Source organism: Falco peregrinus, chromosome 5 (assembly GCF_023634155.1).
Source record: "Falco peregrinus isolate bFalPer1 chromosome 5, bFalPer1.pri, whole genome shotgun sequence".
NCBI classification, from domain to species: domain Eukaryota; kingdom Metazoa; phylum Chordata; class Aves; order Falconiformes; family Falconidae; genus Falco; species Falco peregrinus.
Window position 1 is genome coordinate 4065684 of NC_073725.1, and position 13176 is coordinate 4078859.

Here is a 13176-nt window from a genome sequence, read left to right on the forward strand (position 1 = left end):
ACAAAAGGAAGCCTTACAGTTAAAAAACCAAACCCTTTGGGCTGCCTTTCCAGGATATAAAATAGAAAAAGAGATCATAATTCTTGCGTTTTTGTTTGCTAAGTCTCCACCTAACAAGGTCCATATTGCTGTAACTTGTTCTGAGAAAGAGTCACTTTGTAGCGGCTGCACAAGGATTGTGTGGGATCCTTGTTTTTATTTCAGGTTTGAGTGTGGAAACAAACTGGCAATCATTTGGTTTCGTTGGGAAAATTGAATAGGGAGTTTAGTGTCTGTTCCAGCATTGCGAGGCAAGAATAATCCGAACAGATGAATAGATCTAATTCCTTGGTTGCTTTTTCTGTATGAATGCAGGCAAACTGGGTTTAGCACGGACCTAAACACAAAGGTTTGTTACAATTCCAAACTCAAATGTTGCATCAAGAATTTCCCTTCCGTCTAATGGTCACCATGGATGTTATATTGAAGGAGCACTGTGATTTCTGGGGATTGCTATTAAGGGTTGCTTTTGATTCAGAGTCCTTCAAATAAAGTGGCTTTTATTTTTGGTGCTGTTCCCCTTTGCCACAGTTTTCTCCCTCCTGGTACTTCAGGTACCTCCTGCTGTCCATCACCATGATGTGTTTAACACTTCCAGGTGACAGGACTGCGTGGTACCTGTTCTCCTGAAGCTGTGGGATTTCCAGGGAGAAGTCAAAGCTGTTCGTTCATGAGAACATTTAACACCAGTGTCCGTGCACCTTTTGGCAGTTGTGCGCAACTGGATTGAAGGATTCATTTGCACTGGCTTCACACTCAGTCTTCCTGGAGTTTAAGCAGTAGGAGTACTTCATAAATGGGCACTAATTACCATGGGGAATGGGGTTGGTACGCTGAAAGGGTGGTGGTGAGAAGTCCTGTTAACAAGCTAGGAAAGAGGGGGTTACGATGTGCTGGTTCTGACCTGTTATTTGAGTCTTTGGCCAAAGCAACTGAGAACAACATATAATTAATCAACAAAGAATATTTTATACCTTTAAAAGGAAGGGGAAAAAAATTATTTGGATTGGTAAGGACCAGAACCAGAGGTTAAAAACATAGAAATGGGATAAATGAGCTGTGAAAAAACAATGTGCACAGAATAATGAGAATGGGTTATGTTAGTGAGAAAGACTGCATGGTCAGCATCGTGTAGGCAATACCTAAGGAACTGGACAAAATGGGAAAAAAACATTTGTGGTAGACTGTAAGAAAAAACAGCATAGAGGATGTTTTGAGGGAATTCAGATGGCTAAACATGAGATAGTAAGTTTGGATGGGCAACGGTGCTGAAGAAAGGTCTCTGAGCAGGATGACTTCTCCAGGCTCTGAAAGAGGGGCACCAGGTGCTGGTTGTGCATAGGTCGGATCAGCAGAGAGAGGATGTTGGGGGTCTGTAAGTTCCTGAATGTTATGTGAAGCACCACAAAAATAAGACTAGAGGCATGTGCTGTGGGCAAAGATTTATTTCAGGAAGCAGTGGTGTGAAGGCTGAGAAGTTAGTCTTCAGAAGAGGCAGAGATCAAGCTTACCTCTGTATGGTATCTGGTGAGATCTGTGCCTGCACACTAGATGTGCAACCACAAGACTGCTGGTGTGTCTAAACTGGTGTGGCCACTTTTGCCGTGTGAAGTGAAGCTGAAATGAATGCAGGATAGAGGGAAGAGGAGAAACCTCAGATGAGAAGGCATGTGTGTGAAGACAGGCCTGTGAATGCCATCTTCATGGTGCTTGTCATAAAAGCCTTGCCATGACTTCAGGAGGACAGGATTTGTTCTGAGGTGCTGAAGAAATTACTAATTGGAGGTAGAATCAAACACAATTTTTATTTTCCAAGGAAAACCCGTGAGCCTTCTTTCTTTCACCTCTTTGCTAGTTCCTGGAAGTGGGTAGAGCTTAAATGGCAGAAGGAGCTGACTTATGCCATCCACAAATAAGAAAGTCTGCTCTGCTGAGCTTGCAGTGCAGTGTACCAGTGATGCCAAACACTTGGGTTAGGTCTAACCTGCGTGTTTTCTGTTATTTTCCAAAGAGTGTCTCTTTGGCTTTCAAGATTTACTAGCACTGCTTGTTAGTAATCTTCGAGTTTTGTGGTTTTTTTTGTTGTTGTTGTGTGTTGCTTGATTAAAGGTCAGATCTGAGCGAGAGCGCTTATTGATTTCAAAAGTGCTAAGTAGAAATTATAGGTTTTTTACCCTCTGTACTAATTCTTTTCCCATTATAAGTCAATGGCAGCACGTGTCCAGGCTGTAGTGTGAGCAGACCCTATCCTGGGCTGTCTCGGCAGGACTGAGTCAACGTGGAGCCCGTAGCAGCACTGAGACCTTGGTGATTATTGAACAGGTGGTGGCTTGAGGTGGATGAAAACTACTGCTGTGATAACAAAAATGGAGGGTAAAAAAAATCAGACCTAGGCTGTTAATGAAATGGAAGAAAAATAGCAATGAGGACAGAGATGAATTGGTAATGGTAGGACTTTGTTTAAGTACTTGTAAGAAACAAGCTGCTAGGTCCAGTGTCAGTGGGGCATGCATTAGGTGGACTGAGTGGGAAGTTAATAACAGAGGAGACTGGTGCTGCTGAGAAAAGCTCAGTGTGCTCTTTTGTCTTACAGTTCATTGAAAGGACCACAGGATCACTTTTTCTGGCGATATATTTTCTTGGAAAAGAGACCATAAAGCTCTATGACTGTCGGATCAGGTACACCAACAGTTACTGCCATTAGACGTAGGGTAACGTGTAGTCAGATCACCATAGGGAGTTCTGATAACATAATCAACCAAAAAAGCAGCTTAACTAGTGGTCCGTGCCTTTCAGTTGCTTATATTGAGACCTCCACTAAATATAACATTTGTAAATTTACTTCTGTGAAGAGATGCCAGCCCATTAAATGCGGGGGGGCCCAGGAGATGGTTTTTGTCAGCTCACCTGTGTAACAGGCTGGCACAGGGCAGCTGCTGTTACAGACCAGGAGCTGTTGTGGGGCGAGTGACGTATGCTGTGAAGGACCCCGGGAGAAACCAGTCTGCTGTTGCAAATCTGAATTTGGGGTGAAAAACTAATAAATGCTGTGTGGGGTCTCTATAGATGGATGTAGTTGGTTTTGCTGCTTTTACTTTCCTTGGGTGCTGTGATAGTCATGTTTTGTTTCCCAGAGCTGTAGCCATACAGTCTGTATGTCAAAGTTGAGCATATAATGATTTTGCAGTACTTCACCGTCTTATGAACTCATGTTTTCCAGTTGCTCTCTGCTGATGTTTTATGGTTTTTCGTATTTTCTCTTGTTGGTCTGTGAAGACAAGTACACACAAGGGCAGGAGCCTACACGAGGAGCGGTGCTTTTGTACGTCGTTTCCTAACCACAGACAGCATCGTGCTCTCACTGCTTCAGAGGCTGCTCGTATGCGATGGGTCTTGTGCGGCACTGGAGCCAGTGTGAGCCCGCCTGTCATCCTGCACAAAGAGGAGCGCTCTGGAGAAGACAAGTGCTCAAGAGCAGTGCATAACGCAGGTGGCCAGGGCCTGTCTCTTAACAGGCAGCAGCAATATTCTGTGGGTGCGTGCTCTGGCCTGGCTGGCTTGCATCCTGGTGCTAGGGCAGGTAGATCCAGACCGTGCACGCCTGCAGAAGGCGTGTTACTGCTCCTGCAGTATTTGCGTGTTGCGTTAAGGTAGCTTGTGTCCTGCCAGTGGTGTCTGTGCTGCTAATTTGCAGATTCCTTTTGTATTGCAATGGTTAAAAAATAGTGCTGATTTTTATGTGTTGCAGTGATGTAACCGTAGCAGCAGGGATGAATGCCGGGGGGAGGCTGTAGGCTATAGACTGCTCACCCTTTGGAGCTGAGAAGGTGCAGGAAGGTGGCCAGCCATGGTGTGAATAACCGTAGTGCTTATGACTGTGAGCAGCCTCATCAGTTCAGTGGAAGTGGTGCTTCCCCGGGTGGCCCTAGGGCTTATCTTAATTCACAGCTGTAATATTTAGAGGCCTGCCTTCCAGGGCATTCGGCCAGCCCATCCTGAAGGGTGAGCTTTAACGGGCTCCCCCTGCGAGGCTTTGGCTCGTCTCCGGGGTTTTGCTTCCTGCTGGCAGGGGCTACAGTTGGTGATTTTTGTCCTGTCCCTTTTCTGCTGGTGGATGCATTTCATGAGCATGCTCTCGGGTGCCCTTTTACAGCCTCTGCTGCTGAAGGGTGCTGGAAAGTGAAAGTGAAGGACAAATAGGATGGATGCTCAAGGCAATGGGGTAAGACAGGAGTAAGTGGGACAGCAGAGAGAGGAGAGAGCAGTAGTTAGGATACAAAGTGGCAGGTAAACGTCATTTGTTGCTTTCCTTTCAGGTTTTCTGGGTTCCCCCTTTCTGAGTTTGAGAAGGACGGTGTAGTTTTGGGTTACAGCTGTAGCTGAACCATCATTCCTAACACTTTGCTGGTGTGAGAGACTGCGCCGGTGAGACCCACCATCGCCACAGCAGATGCGTTGTCTCAGCATTGCTATGGCAGGAAACGCATGCCATCCCCACAGGGAATGATCTGTACATTGGTAAGGCAGGAGGGTAACGCCGCTGCCACCGCAGAGATTGATCTATACATTGTTAAAGGAGGAAACCGACGGGCGCCATGGAGCAACGGGGGAGGCTGGTCCTGCACAACCCAACCAAACCCCTGTGCGTGTGCCCAGACTTGGGGTCAGGGGGGTCAGGGTGCCCGGAGGCCCCTGAGGAATGTTGGGCGCGTACACCATTGCTGGGGGGGGGGGGGTGGTTGAGCAGAACAGCTTGTAGCAACTCCATAAAAAATGGAACCAACTAACATGGGACGGAACGTTCCCCCACCGGACTGGGAAACGAATCGGACCGTCGGGACGCCGCAGCTCCGGGGTGGTAGCTATTGCTCTGAACTCTTTCTTTTTTTTTTTCCTTCTTTCTTTCCTTCATTTCTCTCTCTCTCTCTTTTTTTTTTTTTTTCCTCTCTTCCTCTCTCTCCCTTTGCATTTGCAGATTTATTGTTTGGCAAATAAGGTTCCTTGGCTCTTGACTCTGTTTTGAGTCTTAATTCTGTTCCTGAGAACACAAACAGAGCCACGCTCTGGTCTCAGACTGGGTGTAGTTTGTTTGACAGACTTAAACAAAAAAAAATAATAATCAGGGCTGAGGCAAAATAATTGACCCCAAATCTATATTGGGACCTGGAATCCCACCCCTTGATTAAGATACCTGCTGTGAGGCCAGCCGTGTCACCTGGAGTACTCCCTGGGGTGGGATCGATAACTGCTCCTTCTGAAAGAGCATGTAGACAAGTATTTTAGTTTTAAAAACCAAACAGAAATTAAGGCCCTCCTTTCTCCCCCTGTGCCTGTCCTCGGATGGGCATGCCTGTCCTACCTGCTTTGTATATGTGCCCTGACAGCCATTGTAGTGCTTGCTTTTCTTTTCGTTTTTTTTAATAACTGAAGCTCAGTTAGTTGTGTTTCATCTCATCCCGGTATTTTTGAAAGACTTGGCACTCTGATACATTTTGCTGTGTCCCCTCTCTTTTTTGGTTTTGCTTTTATACTTTTTTTTTCATGCCTCTTAAAAACCTACTCATACGTGGATGTATCCATGCAAATGTGCCCTACCATTCCCCGGTAAGAGGCAGTGTAATTAATTCCAGAGACTTTCCACTGAAAGAAACCTTTGCCTTCCCCTGAACAGTGAGAGCCGTTCAGTTGTACTGGAAAGCTGCATGTGGGCCAGGCGGAGAGACCCCCCCAGCCCTCCCAGCACTTTCTGAAGGACTGCTGTATTGTCACCTGACGGAGTCACTCATTTCCAGGTAATTGGCTTTTTAAAGGGCATCTATAGGACCCAAATAACTCCTGGCAGGCTGTTTGTACCATTGACCTGCCAGGTTAGCAAAGGTTAGACTTAATTGCCTCATTTATGGCTAATGCATTCCATTTTTGCTGTTACTTTTTCTCAGAGGATAATTGCTCGGACCTGTATTTTTGTTTCTGAAATCTTGATGAATAAAAAAAAGGGTCTTGCTCTGTGGATAGAGGTGTTACTTTCATCAGGAGAGACAGCAGTCACGTGAAATCTTTACGTTAAGGAAGTGACCACATACGTGGATGAGCGGTTGTCCAGGTGCGTCTTGCTCAGCCCTTTGACGGCTCAGATTTCCCACAGCGCTCCCCTGGCACATCCCTTGCTTATTGCAAAGGGAAGGCAGTTTTCAGGTGCGTTGTGTCCAACGCTGCTCTTCTCCCACCTGTCCAAGGAGAGCATATGCTCTGTGGGTACAGGGGTGCTGTGAGGGATGCTCATTCTGGGCCTCTGCAAGCGTGGCTCCTCCTGCCACAGGCTGTGCTTGAGCATCCCTCTGTGGGCAGCAGCTGTCGCTGAAACAAGAGGAGACACAAAGCACCTTTTGGGCTGGTCTGAGGTGTAAAACCAGCACCGCTCCTGTGCACTCTGCAGAGTGAATCCTGATGTTTCTACAAATGCATTTCGTATGTATCTTCTGTTTGTCCGCAGATTTGAGCGGTGAGGGTTGGAGCAGACCTGTAGCAGCACACGCTTCAGTCTTGTGGGAACAGTCATGCCTGTGTAATCTGCCCTTTCTAGCAGCAGGTGATGTTTCTTTTTTGCTAGGAGTGAAATGAGACCTGCAGCCTCCAGTGCTTCTGTTGCAGTTTTGTGAGACCAACACTCTACACACAGTTGTGGTTTTTGTTTATTTTATGGCTAGGATAGTTCTGGCAGTAGGTTTTGAATGAGCAACTGTTGGACAACAGTGTCATGGCTGTCAAGAGGAGACCTATACCCCAGCTTTCATTACCCGTCTCCCTGAGGTCTCTGAGTGCCGGGCCATGGAGCCAGGGGAAGAGCCTTCTGTCGCTGGCACCCCAGCGCACCCTGAAGCTGCCCGCGGTGGGGGTGGGCTGTGGGTTAGGTGTCTATCCGTCATGGGCCTCAGGTGCTCAGTGCTCTGAGCCCACCTTCACACCAGTGATAGAGGTGCCAAGTTGTCAGGTCTGGCTTTGTCCATAGCTCGGTTCATAAGGCTTCCCTGGATTAATTCCCATTTGGTTAAAATTACATCTTTTAGATAAAGAGCTGGTCCTGATTGACAGTTTTCCTTTGATAAAAGTGCTTCTGATGTTCTTGTTCACATGGTGAGGGGAGTTCATAACTTCACTTTAAATGCTTTCAGAGGTGGGGAAGGGCAAGAAGAGCATCAGCATTAGTTTCTGATGTGCTCAGGGGACATTGTACTCCTCATGGTGTTTCCCCTATGGGAATGGTCCCACTAGTGGCACCTCCAGGAGCAAGGTGGCTGCTTTATTCTGTCCCTTATTTGTAGAGCTGAGTAGGACCATCTGTGAGCCAGACATGACCCACTGGACTTTTCCGCTGATCTGTTGCCTTCATGTGGGAGTGCAGGAATATCTATTTGGCCAACTTGCAAACTGTGAAAGAGCTCGAATGCTTCTTACCATGCTGGTGCTCCATTTTGCTGAATCTGTGCAGGAGGAGAGCACTGGGTCGAAGATGCAGCCGAACAGCAGAGAGGAGGCTGGTTCAGGGGATAACATCAGGCTGAGGTGCCATCTCTCGTTACAGATTTTTGGGAACATGTGTGTGGTGCAAGAGATTAACAGTGAAGGTAATCAAGGAGACAAATTACTGTTGGGTGTGATGGATCTGCCATCATTTAAAGCATTGCTAAATGTCTTTATAAAACGTGTGTTGTACTTCTTATGGGAGTGGTGGGTTTAGTGCTGGAACTTCTGGTGTGAACGCCTTCAGGGAAGTGTACTCCTGCTGGTTTTGGGAATAAATCCCTGAGGAAGGCTGTCAGAAATTCAGTTGTGGTCACTGGCAGCATTTATAGAGAGGAAGGAAGGAGAGATGAGCAAATAAAGAGTGATCACAGATGCTAGTGAGCATTGGGTTTCATTTGCAGAACCGTTTAAGAACATTGCTTACTCTGTTGGCCCAAATCTATGCTCTGTTTCTTTCAAATCACCAGCCTTCCTGAGGAGAGAGTAACAAGCCACATAAACAGTTGGTTATTTTTGCTGTGGAAGGTGGTTGTGTCAGTCTTTAACCACTTAGTTGTCAGTCTCAGTGTGAAGATTGTTTTTTTCATGACATTGAAATGAGAATTTTGTTCTTCTTGGAAAGAAATGCAAAGCTGACTACAAATGTTTGTTTAAAAAGAGCTCCAAGATTTTTAAAGACACTTAAGGGATAGTTTAAAACGGTAAAAAAAAGGATTATACATTTAAGCTTAGTTTTGTGGAAACTAGCAAAGATATTTTTGTTGTAATTTGTCCTTCTGGAGGTTTTGATCTAATGTGAACTAAGAACCAAATTTTTAAAATGGTTTTGGCAGAGTGCACATGGTTTAGATGCTGTCCTGAATAAGGGAAAATTGTATTCCCGATCTTGGCATGCCTGGTTAGAGGGATCCAGGAGACAGGAGTTAGCGGGGGATCCCTGCCTGTCCCAGGATGTGCCTTAGGGATAACCTTCGACTGCACAGTCTGTTCTCCCTGACCGGGACCCTGAGGTGCATGCACGCATGCGACCGCTTGTGTTTCCCTCTGCTTGCTTTGGATGACTGGACTAAACCCTGAGGGTCAAAGATCTGCTCCCTCAAGGGCACCATCCCCATCAAGTCTGAACACGGCAGTGAAAGGCCACAAAAGGGAAAAGCCAATCTAATGAAAACACGTGGCTAGCGGGACCTTGGTAATTAAACACCTGCATGCAGCAACTGTAGGACTAATTACTGCAGTCAGAGCAGCCATTCAAACACAGTTGTACTCAACCAGTGCCCTCAGCGCTAGCAGATGTTCAGAAGCAAACAGCACACTGCTCAGCGCCCCACCTTCACCCGCTTCTGGCTTGGTGCTGATGAAACCTTCAGCTTGTTTTATCTTGCTCCTCGTCTCCTTCTTGCCAGGGTCTAATCTGCGAAATGTGGTTTGACTTTGGGTGCCAAAACTTACATATTGAGGATTAAATGAATGCCACAGAGATCCTGAAATTGTATCAAATGCTTACCTTGTTCTTGCTGAACCCAAAGCGGTGAAGCTACTTGCTTATACTACTGATTTAAAAATGAAGAAAAAGAAAATAGAAACACTGTAATGTGCAGCCAGGTAGTAAAAGAAATGTACTTAGAAGCAAATGTTATGGTTCTCTGTGTTTATTCTTGAAATTGTATCTCAGGATTCAGTGATCCAAGTGTCGGGTATGGCAGTACAGCACTGGAAGAAGACATGGTTCTGTGAACACTGATCATTGTGGAGTTGCACTGAGGACTGGAAAGATTTTAATCCGTGTGATTTGATTTAGGTGATCTGCCACTTGGGTGCTCTCCCAAACATCACCAACACTGATTATTCAGTTTTCCTTGAGCTTAAAGCAGTTTGACTGAGAAACAGGATTGCTATTTGAATCACCTGTAGCAAGGTCCCTGCTAAACAAAACCATGATGAGAATAAGTAAGAAAAACCTGGGAGCATTACTTGAGGGGAGTTGGGGGTGGGAGCGGAAAAAAAGTGGGGCAGAGCAAAGATTAATGCCTTTGAGCAACTGGTGCAGTAATACTTCATTTAGATTTTCTTGAGAGACTGACTACAGCTAGGTTGTTTTTTTTTTTTTAATTTTTTGTTTGTTTATTTGAAGATTACAAAATCTGAGATCTAGTTTGCCTGTGGATAGCCAAACAGATATTTTTTTCCTCTGAGTATTTTCATACTTCTGAAAATTGCCAAGTCTTCAGAAGTGCAGAATCTTGTGGCCAGACTTTTTCTCCAGTCCTACAAAGGTGCTCGAAGTAAACAGAGTAAGAATTTGTTTTCTAGGTGCAAAATTTTAATGATTTAATCCCAGACCAATAATTCTTCCTTTTTATTTAATTACAAAAGTTTGCTGCAGGAAATGTCTCCAAATGTTGCCTAACACTGAAAACCAGGGTGAGCTTAAGCTTCTTGTGTGGTATTTTCATATGACTAAGAAAATTCTGTAATAAATGTGTGGTCCAATTCTCTAGGATACAGAGTAGCCCTTCCATCAGTCTCTTCCACCTCAATGTTGTGCTTCAGATTTTGAGATTATTTTTTCGCTGTGATGCGGAATATATGATCGTATCAAGGTGAGGGAGCTTTCGATCAAGTGACAGAAGATAGTGAAAGTGGATTTATTCCAGGTATTAATGATAAATTTAATTTGCGCAATTAGGCATCTGTTTTCAGCGTGGGGACATGCGTTCCTGGTGGCTCCATCCTGTACCACTTCAGTACCAGTAAAATGTATTGAGATGAAATCCTTGCATGTGCTCTACTGAAGTGCCAGTCCATTTGCAAAGTCTTTTAAGCTCTCTTAAGATGCTTTGCATTTTTGTAACATTTTTTTTTCCTCCTTCCTGACGCTGCAGATTCACTAGCTCATTTCTATCTTTCTGCTGTCTGCACAGGCTGGATTTCTTTGAGTTTTGAGGCAGGTTTTCGAAGCCGGCAAGGGTGTTCTCTCCAAATAACAGCAGATCTGATGCCCTTGTACTCACCCATTTCTTTCTTAGAAGGCTTTATGAAGTAAACCCTCATGCTCTGCTTGTGTTTCCAGTGCCTCACAAGTAGCAGGTTTCAGAAGTGAATGCTGAATCTGGTATGTACCAAAACACATGGAATGGGTGTTTACGGGCAGCTGGTGCAGAAACTGGTAGTGTGGTGCTGCATCCCTCTGCCCTGTGCTGCTCTCTGGCTTCTCTGTGCTGAGTGGGATCACCCGTGCCTTTTGGGACAGCTCTGTGTGCTGGTGTGTCTCCTGTTGTAGAGCGTGGCCATGGCAAGGCGTTGGTGGTGGGGGCCTCTGTAAGGAGAGGCTGGGATCTGTCCCATGCTGGGCATGGCTGGCTCCGATGGACCCACTGCAGGACACAGCTGAGCCCGTCAGCCAAGCTGGTGCTGCTGCTGGGAAAACGTATTCAAGAAAGGGCAGAAAACACTGGATGGGCAGAGGAGGAAAGAAGAAAAAAGAGTGAGAAACAATGAGGTTGGAGAAGGAGGAGATGCTCCAGGTGCAAGAGCAAATACCGCAGCCCATGGAGAGCTTATGCCAGAGCAGACTTTCCTACAAGGACTGCAGCTCATGGGAAGCTCATGCCAGAGCAGAGTAAAGATGTCAAGAGGAAGGAGCTGCAGAGAGCAACTGTTGTGTATCAACCATAATCCCCCATCCCCCCCCGTGCCCCTCGGCATGGGTAGAAGAGGCAGGAGTAAAGGAAGGAGGTTGGATGTGGGAAATTGGGGAGGAAAGGTGTTCTTTCAAGTTATTTTTTTTGTTTCCTACTACCCAAATCAGTAATCAGATGTCGATTTTAATTGGCAATGAATTAATTTTCCCCAAGTTGAGTCTGTAACGTTAAGCAATCTCCCTGTTTTTATCTCAACCCGCAAGCTTTCTCATTTCTGTTCATGCTATTTACTGCCCTGTAAGTAGGCCCTTCTGTGGGGGCAGGGAGTGAATGATCGGCTGGGTGGGCATCTGGCTTGGTCGAGGCTAGCCCACCACACCTGTTCACAAAGACTGATCTCCAGTTCAGTTCTGGAAAGCCTGCAGTTTAAATGCAGCTCATGGTCCAAACCAAAGGATTCTACTTCGAGAGAGCCCTAAGCCTCCACCTAGGCTACTCTGTGACAAGATTACGGCTGGTTTCAGCATGAGTTTCTGCCATAGTGAAGACTGATTTTGCAGTTACATTTCTAGGAAAGATGTCTTTTTGTGTCTTTTAAGGTATTAGGACCCAAAGGTGTTGTAATGGCAATAAAAATGTTGATTTATGGGGTACAGTGCCCTAGTGGAGGTATATTTATGAAGTCTTGGCCTGGGCCTGCATCCTGAAGTTGTGATCCAGCTTTTACAGAGAAGGTGAAGTCAGAATGTTGTCCCAGATGATGAGGTGCTTGCAATCAGGGAACAACAACGTTGGATTTGATTGGTTCAATGTGGGAGAGGTGGGGTAGGGAGAATAGGTGGCATCTTCCAGTGGACTCTCAGTGTGGGTCCAACTGATCCTCCTCAAAGATGTACCGTTTCTCAATGTACAACCATTTTTGCAATCCATATACATGTATATGCAGACACACTGTTGATGCACGTGGGGTATATATTTAACAGGAAGGGCTAATAGCCATTGTGTCACACAAGAGCAGAGCAATATGATATAAAAACTGTAAATCAAGACAGACCTCTGAAAGTGAGGAAGTGTCTGAACAGGAATTTATGGGTTTTGATGCAGAAATTATTTTGTCTGTCATTGGTGCTTCATAGCAGCCTAGACTATATAGTCATAATCTTCCTGTCTGGAAATAAAAATCTATGGGTGCCTTTGGTAAATGTTACAATTGCTTCTAGAGCATCATCCTTGGTATTATCATCCTCAAAAATAAATCTTGCTACCTTTATTAGCCCGATGTTCCTTTATGGCCATTGCTAAGAAAAAGAAAGAACACTTTGTGGAGTCAAGATTAAATTTATACTGTTCATTATTAGTGACTAACTTAAGATTTGATACACTGAGGAGATTGTAGTCTGCTTGCAGTTAGGTGGGGTTTATATCTAGAGTTTATAAATTGCAAAAATATGCCATTATGTAACATCCTCTTTTTGGTAGGTTTACCTGTTTGGCAAATCTGAACAGTGACATGCAGAACTACTTGTTTCTCCAAAGACATAACAAATCTTGTTCAATTGTTCAAACTTTTGGCCCCAAAACAGCACTAACAGTTTTGTCTGTTGTATCTTTCCTCATGATTTATGACTGCAGAATGCCAAAGAAAGTGAGTTAATAAAACTGTCAGGTATTACAAAACTCAGTCACCTATATATTACTATTGCTTGTTTAATCATAATCTGTTCTCATTCTTGTCTTTTCTAATTAGTGTGTCCCTACCTGCAGTCATATCCTAGAGAGCTATGAAAAGGTTTAGTCATTTAAGATTTAGCAAAATTAGGTGCCTAAGTCCTAAAAGGTTATTTTCAGATGTTTTCAAACCTCCTTCAGGACCTAAATGACGAGTGTGCTTGTGGGCTATAGAATTTCCATCCTATCTGTCAGGCCCTGTGTCTGCAGGGCAGCAGCTGGTACGTAAAAGGTCTGCTGG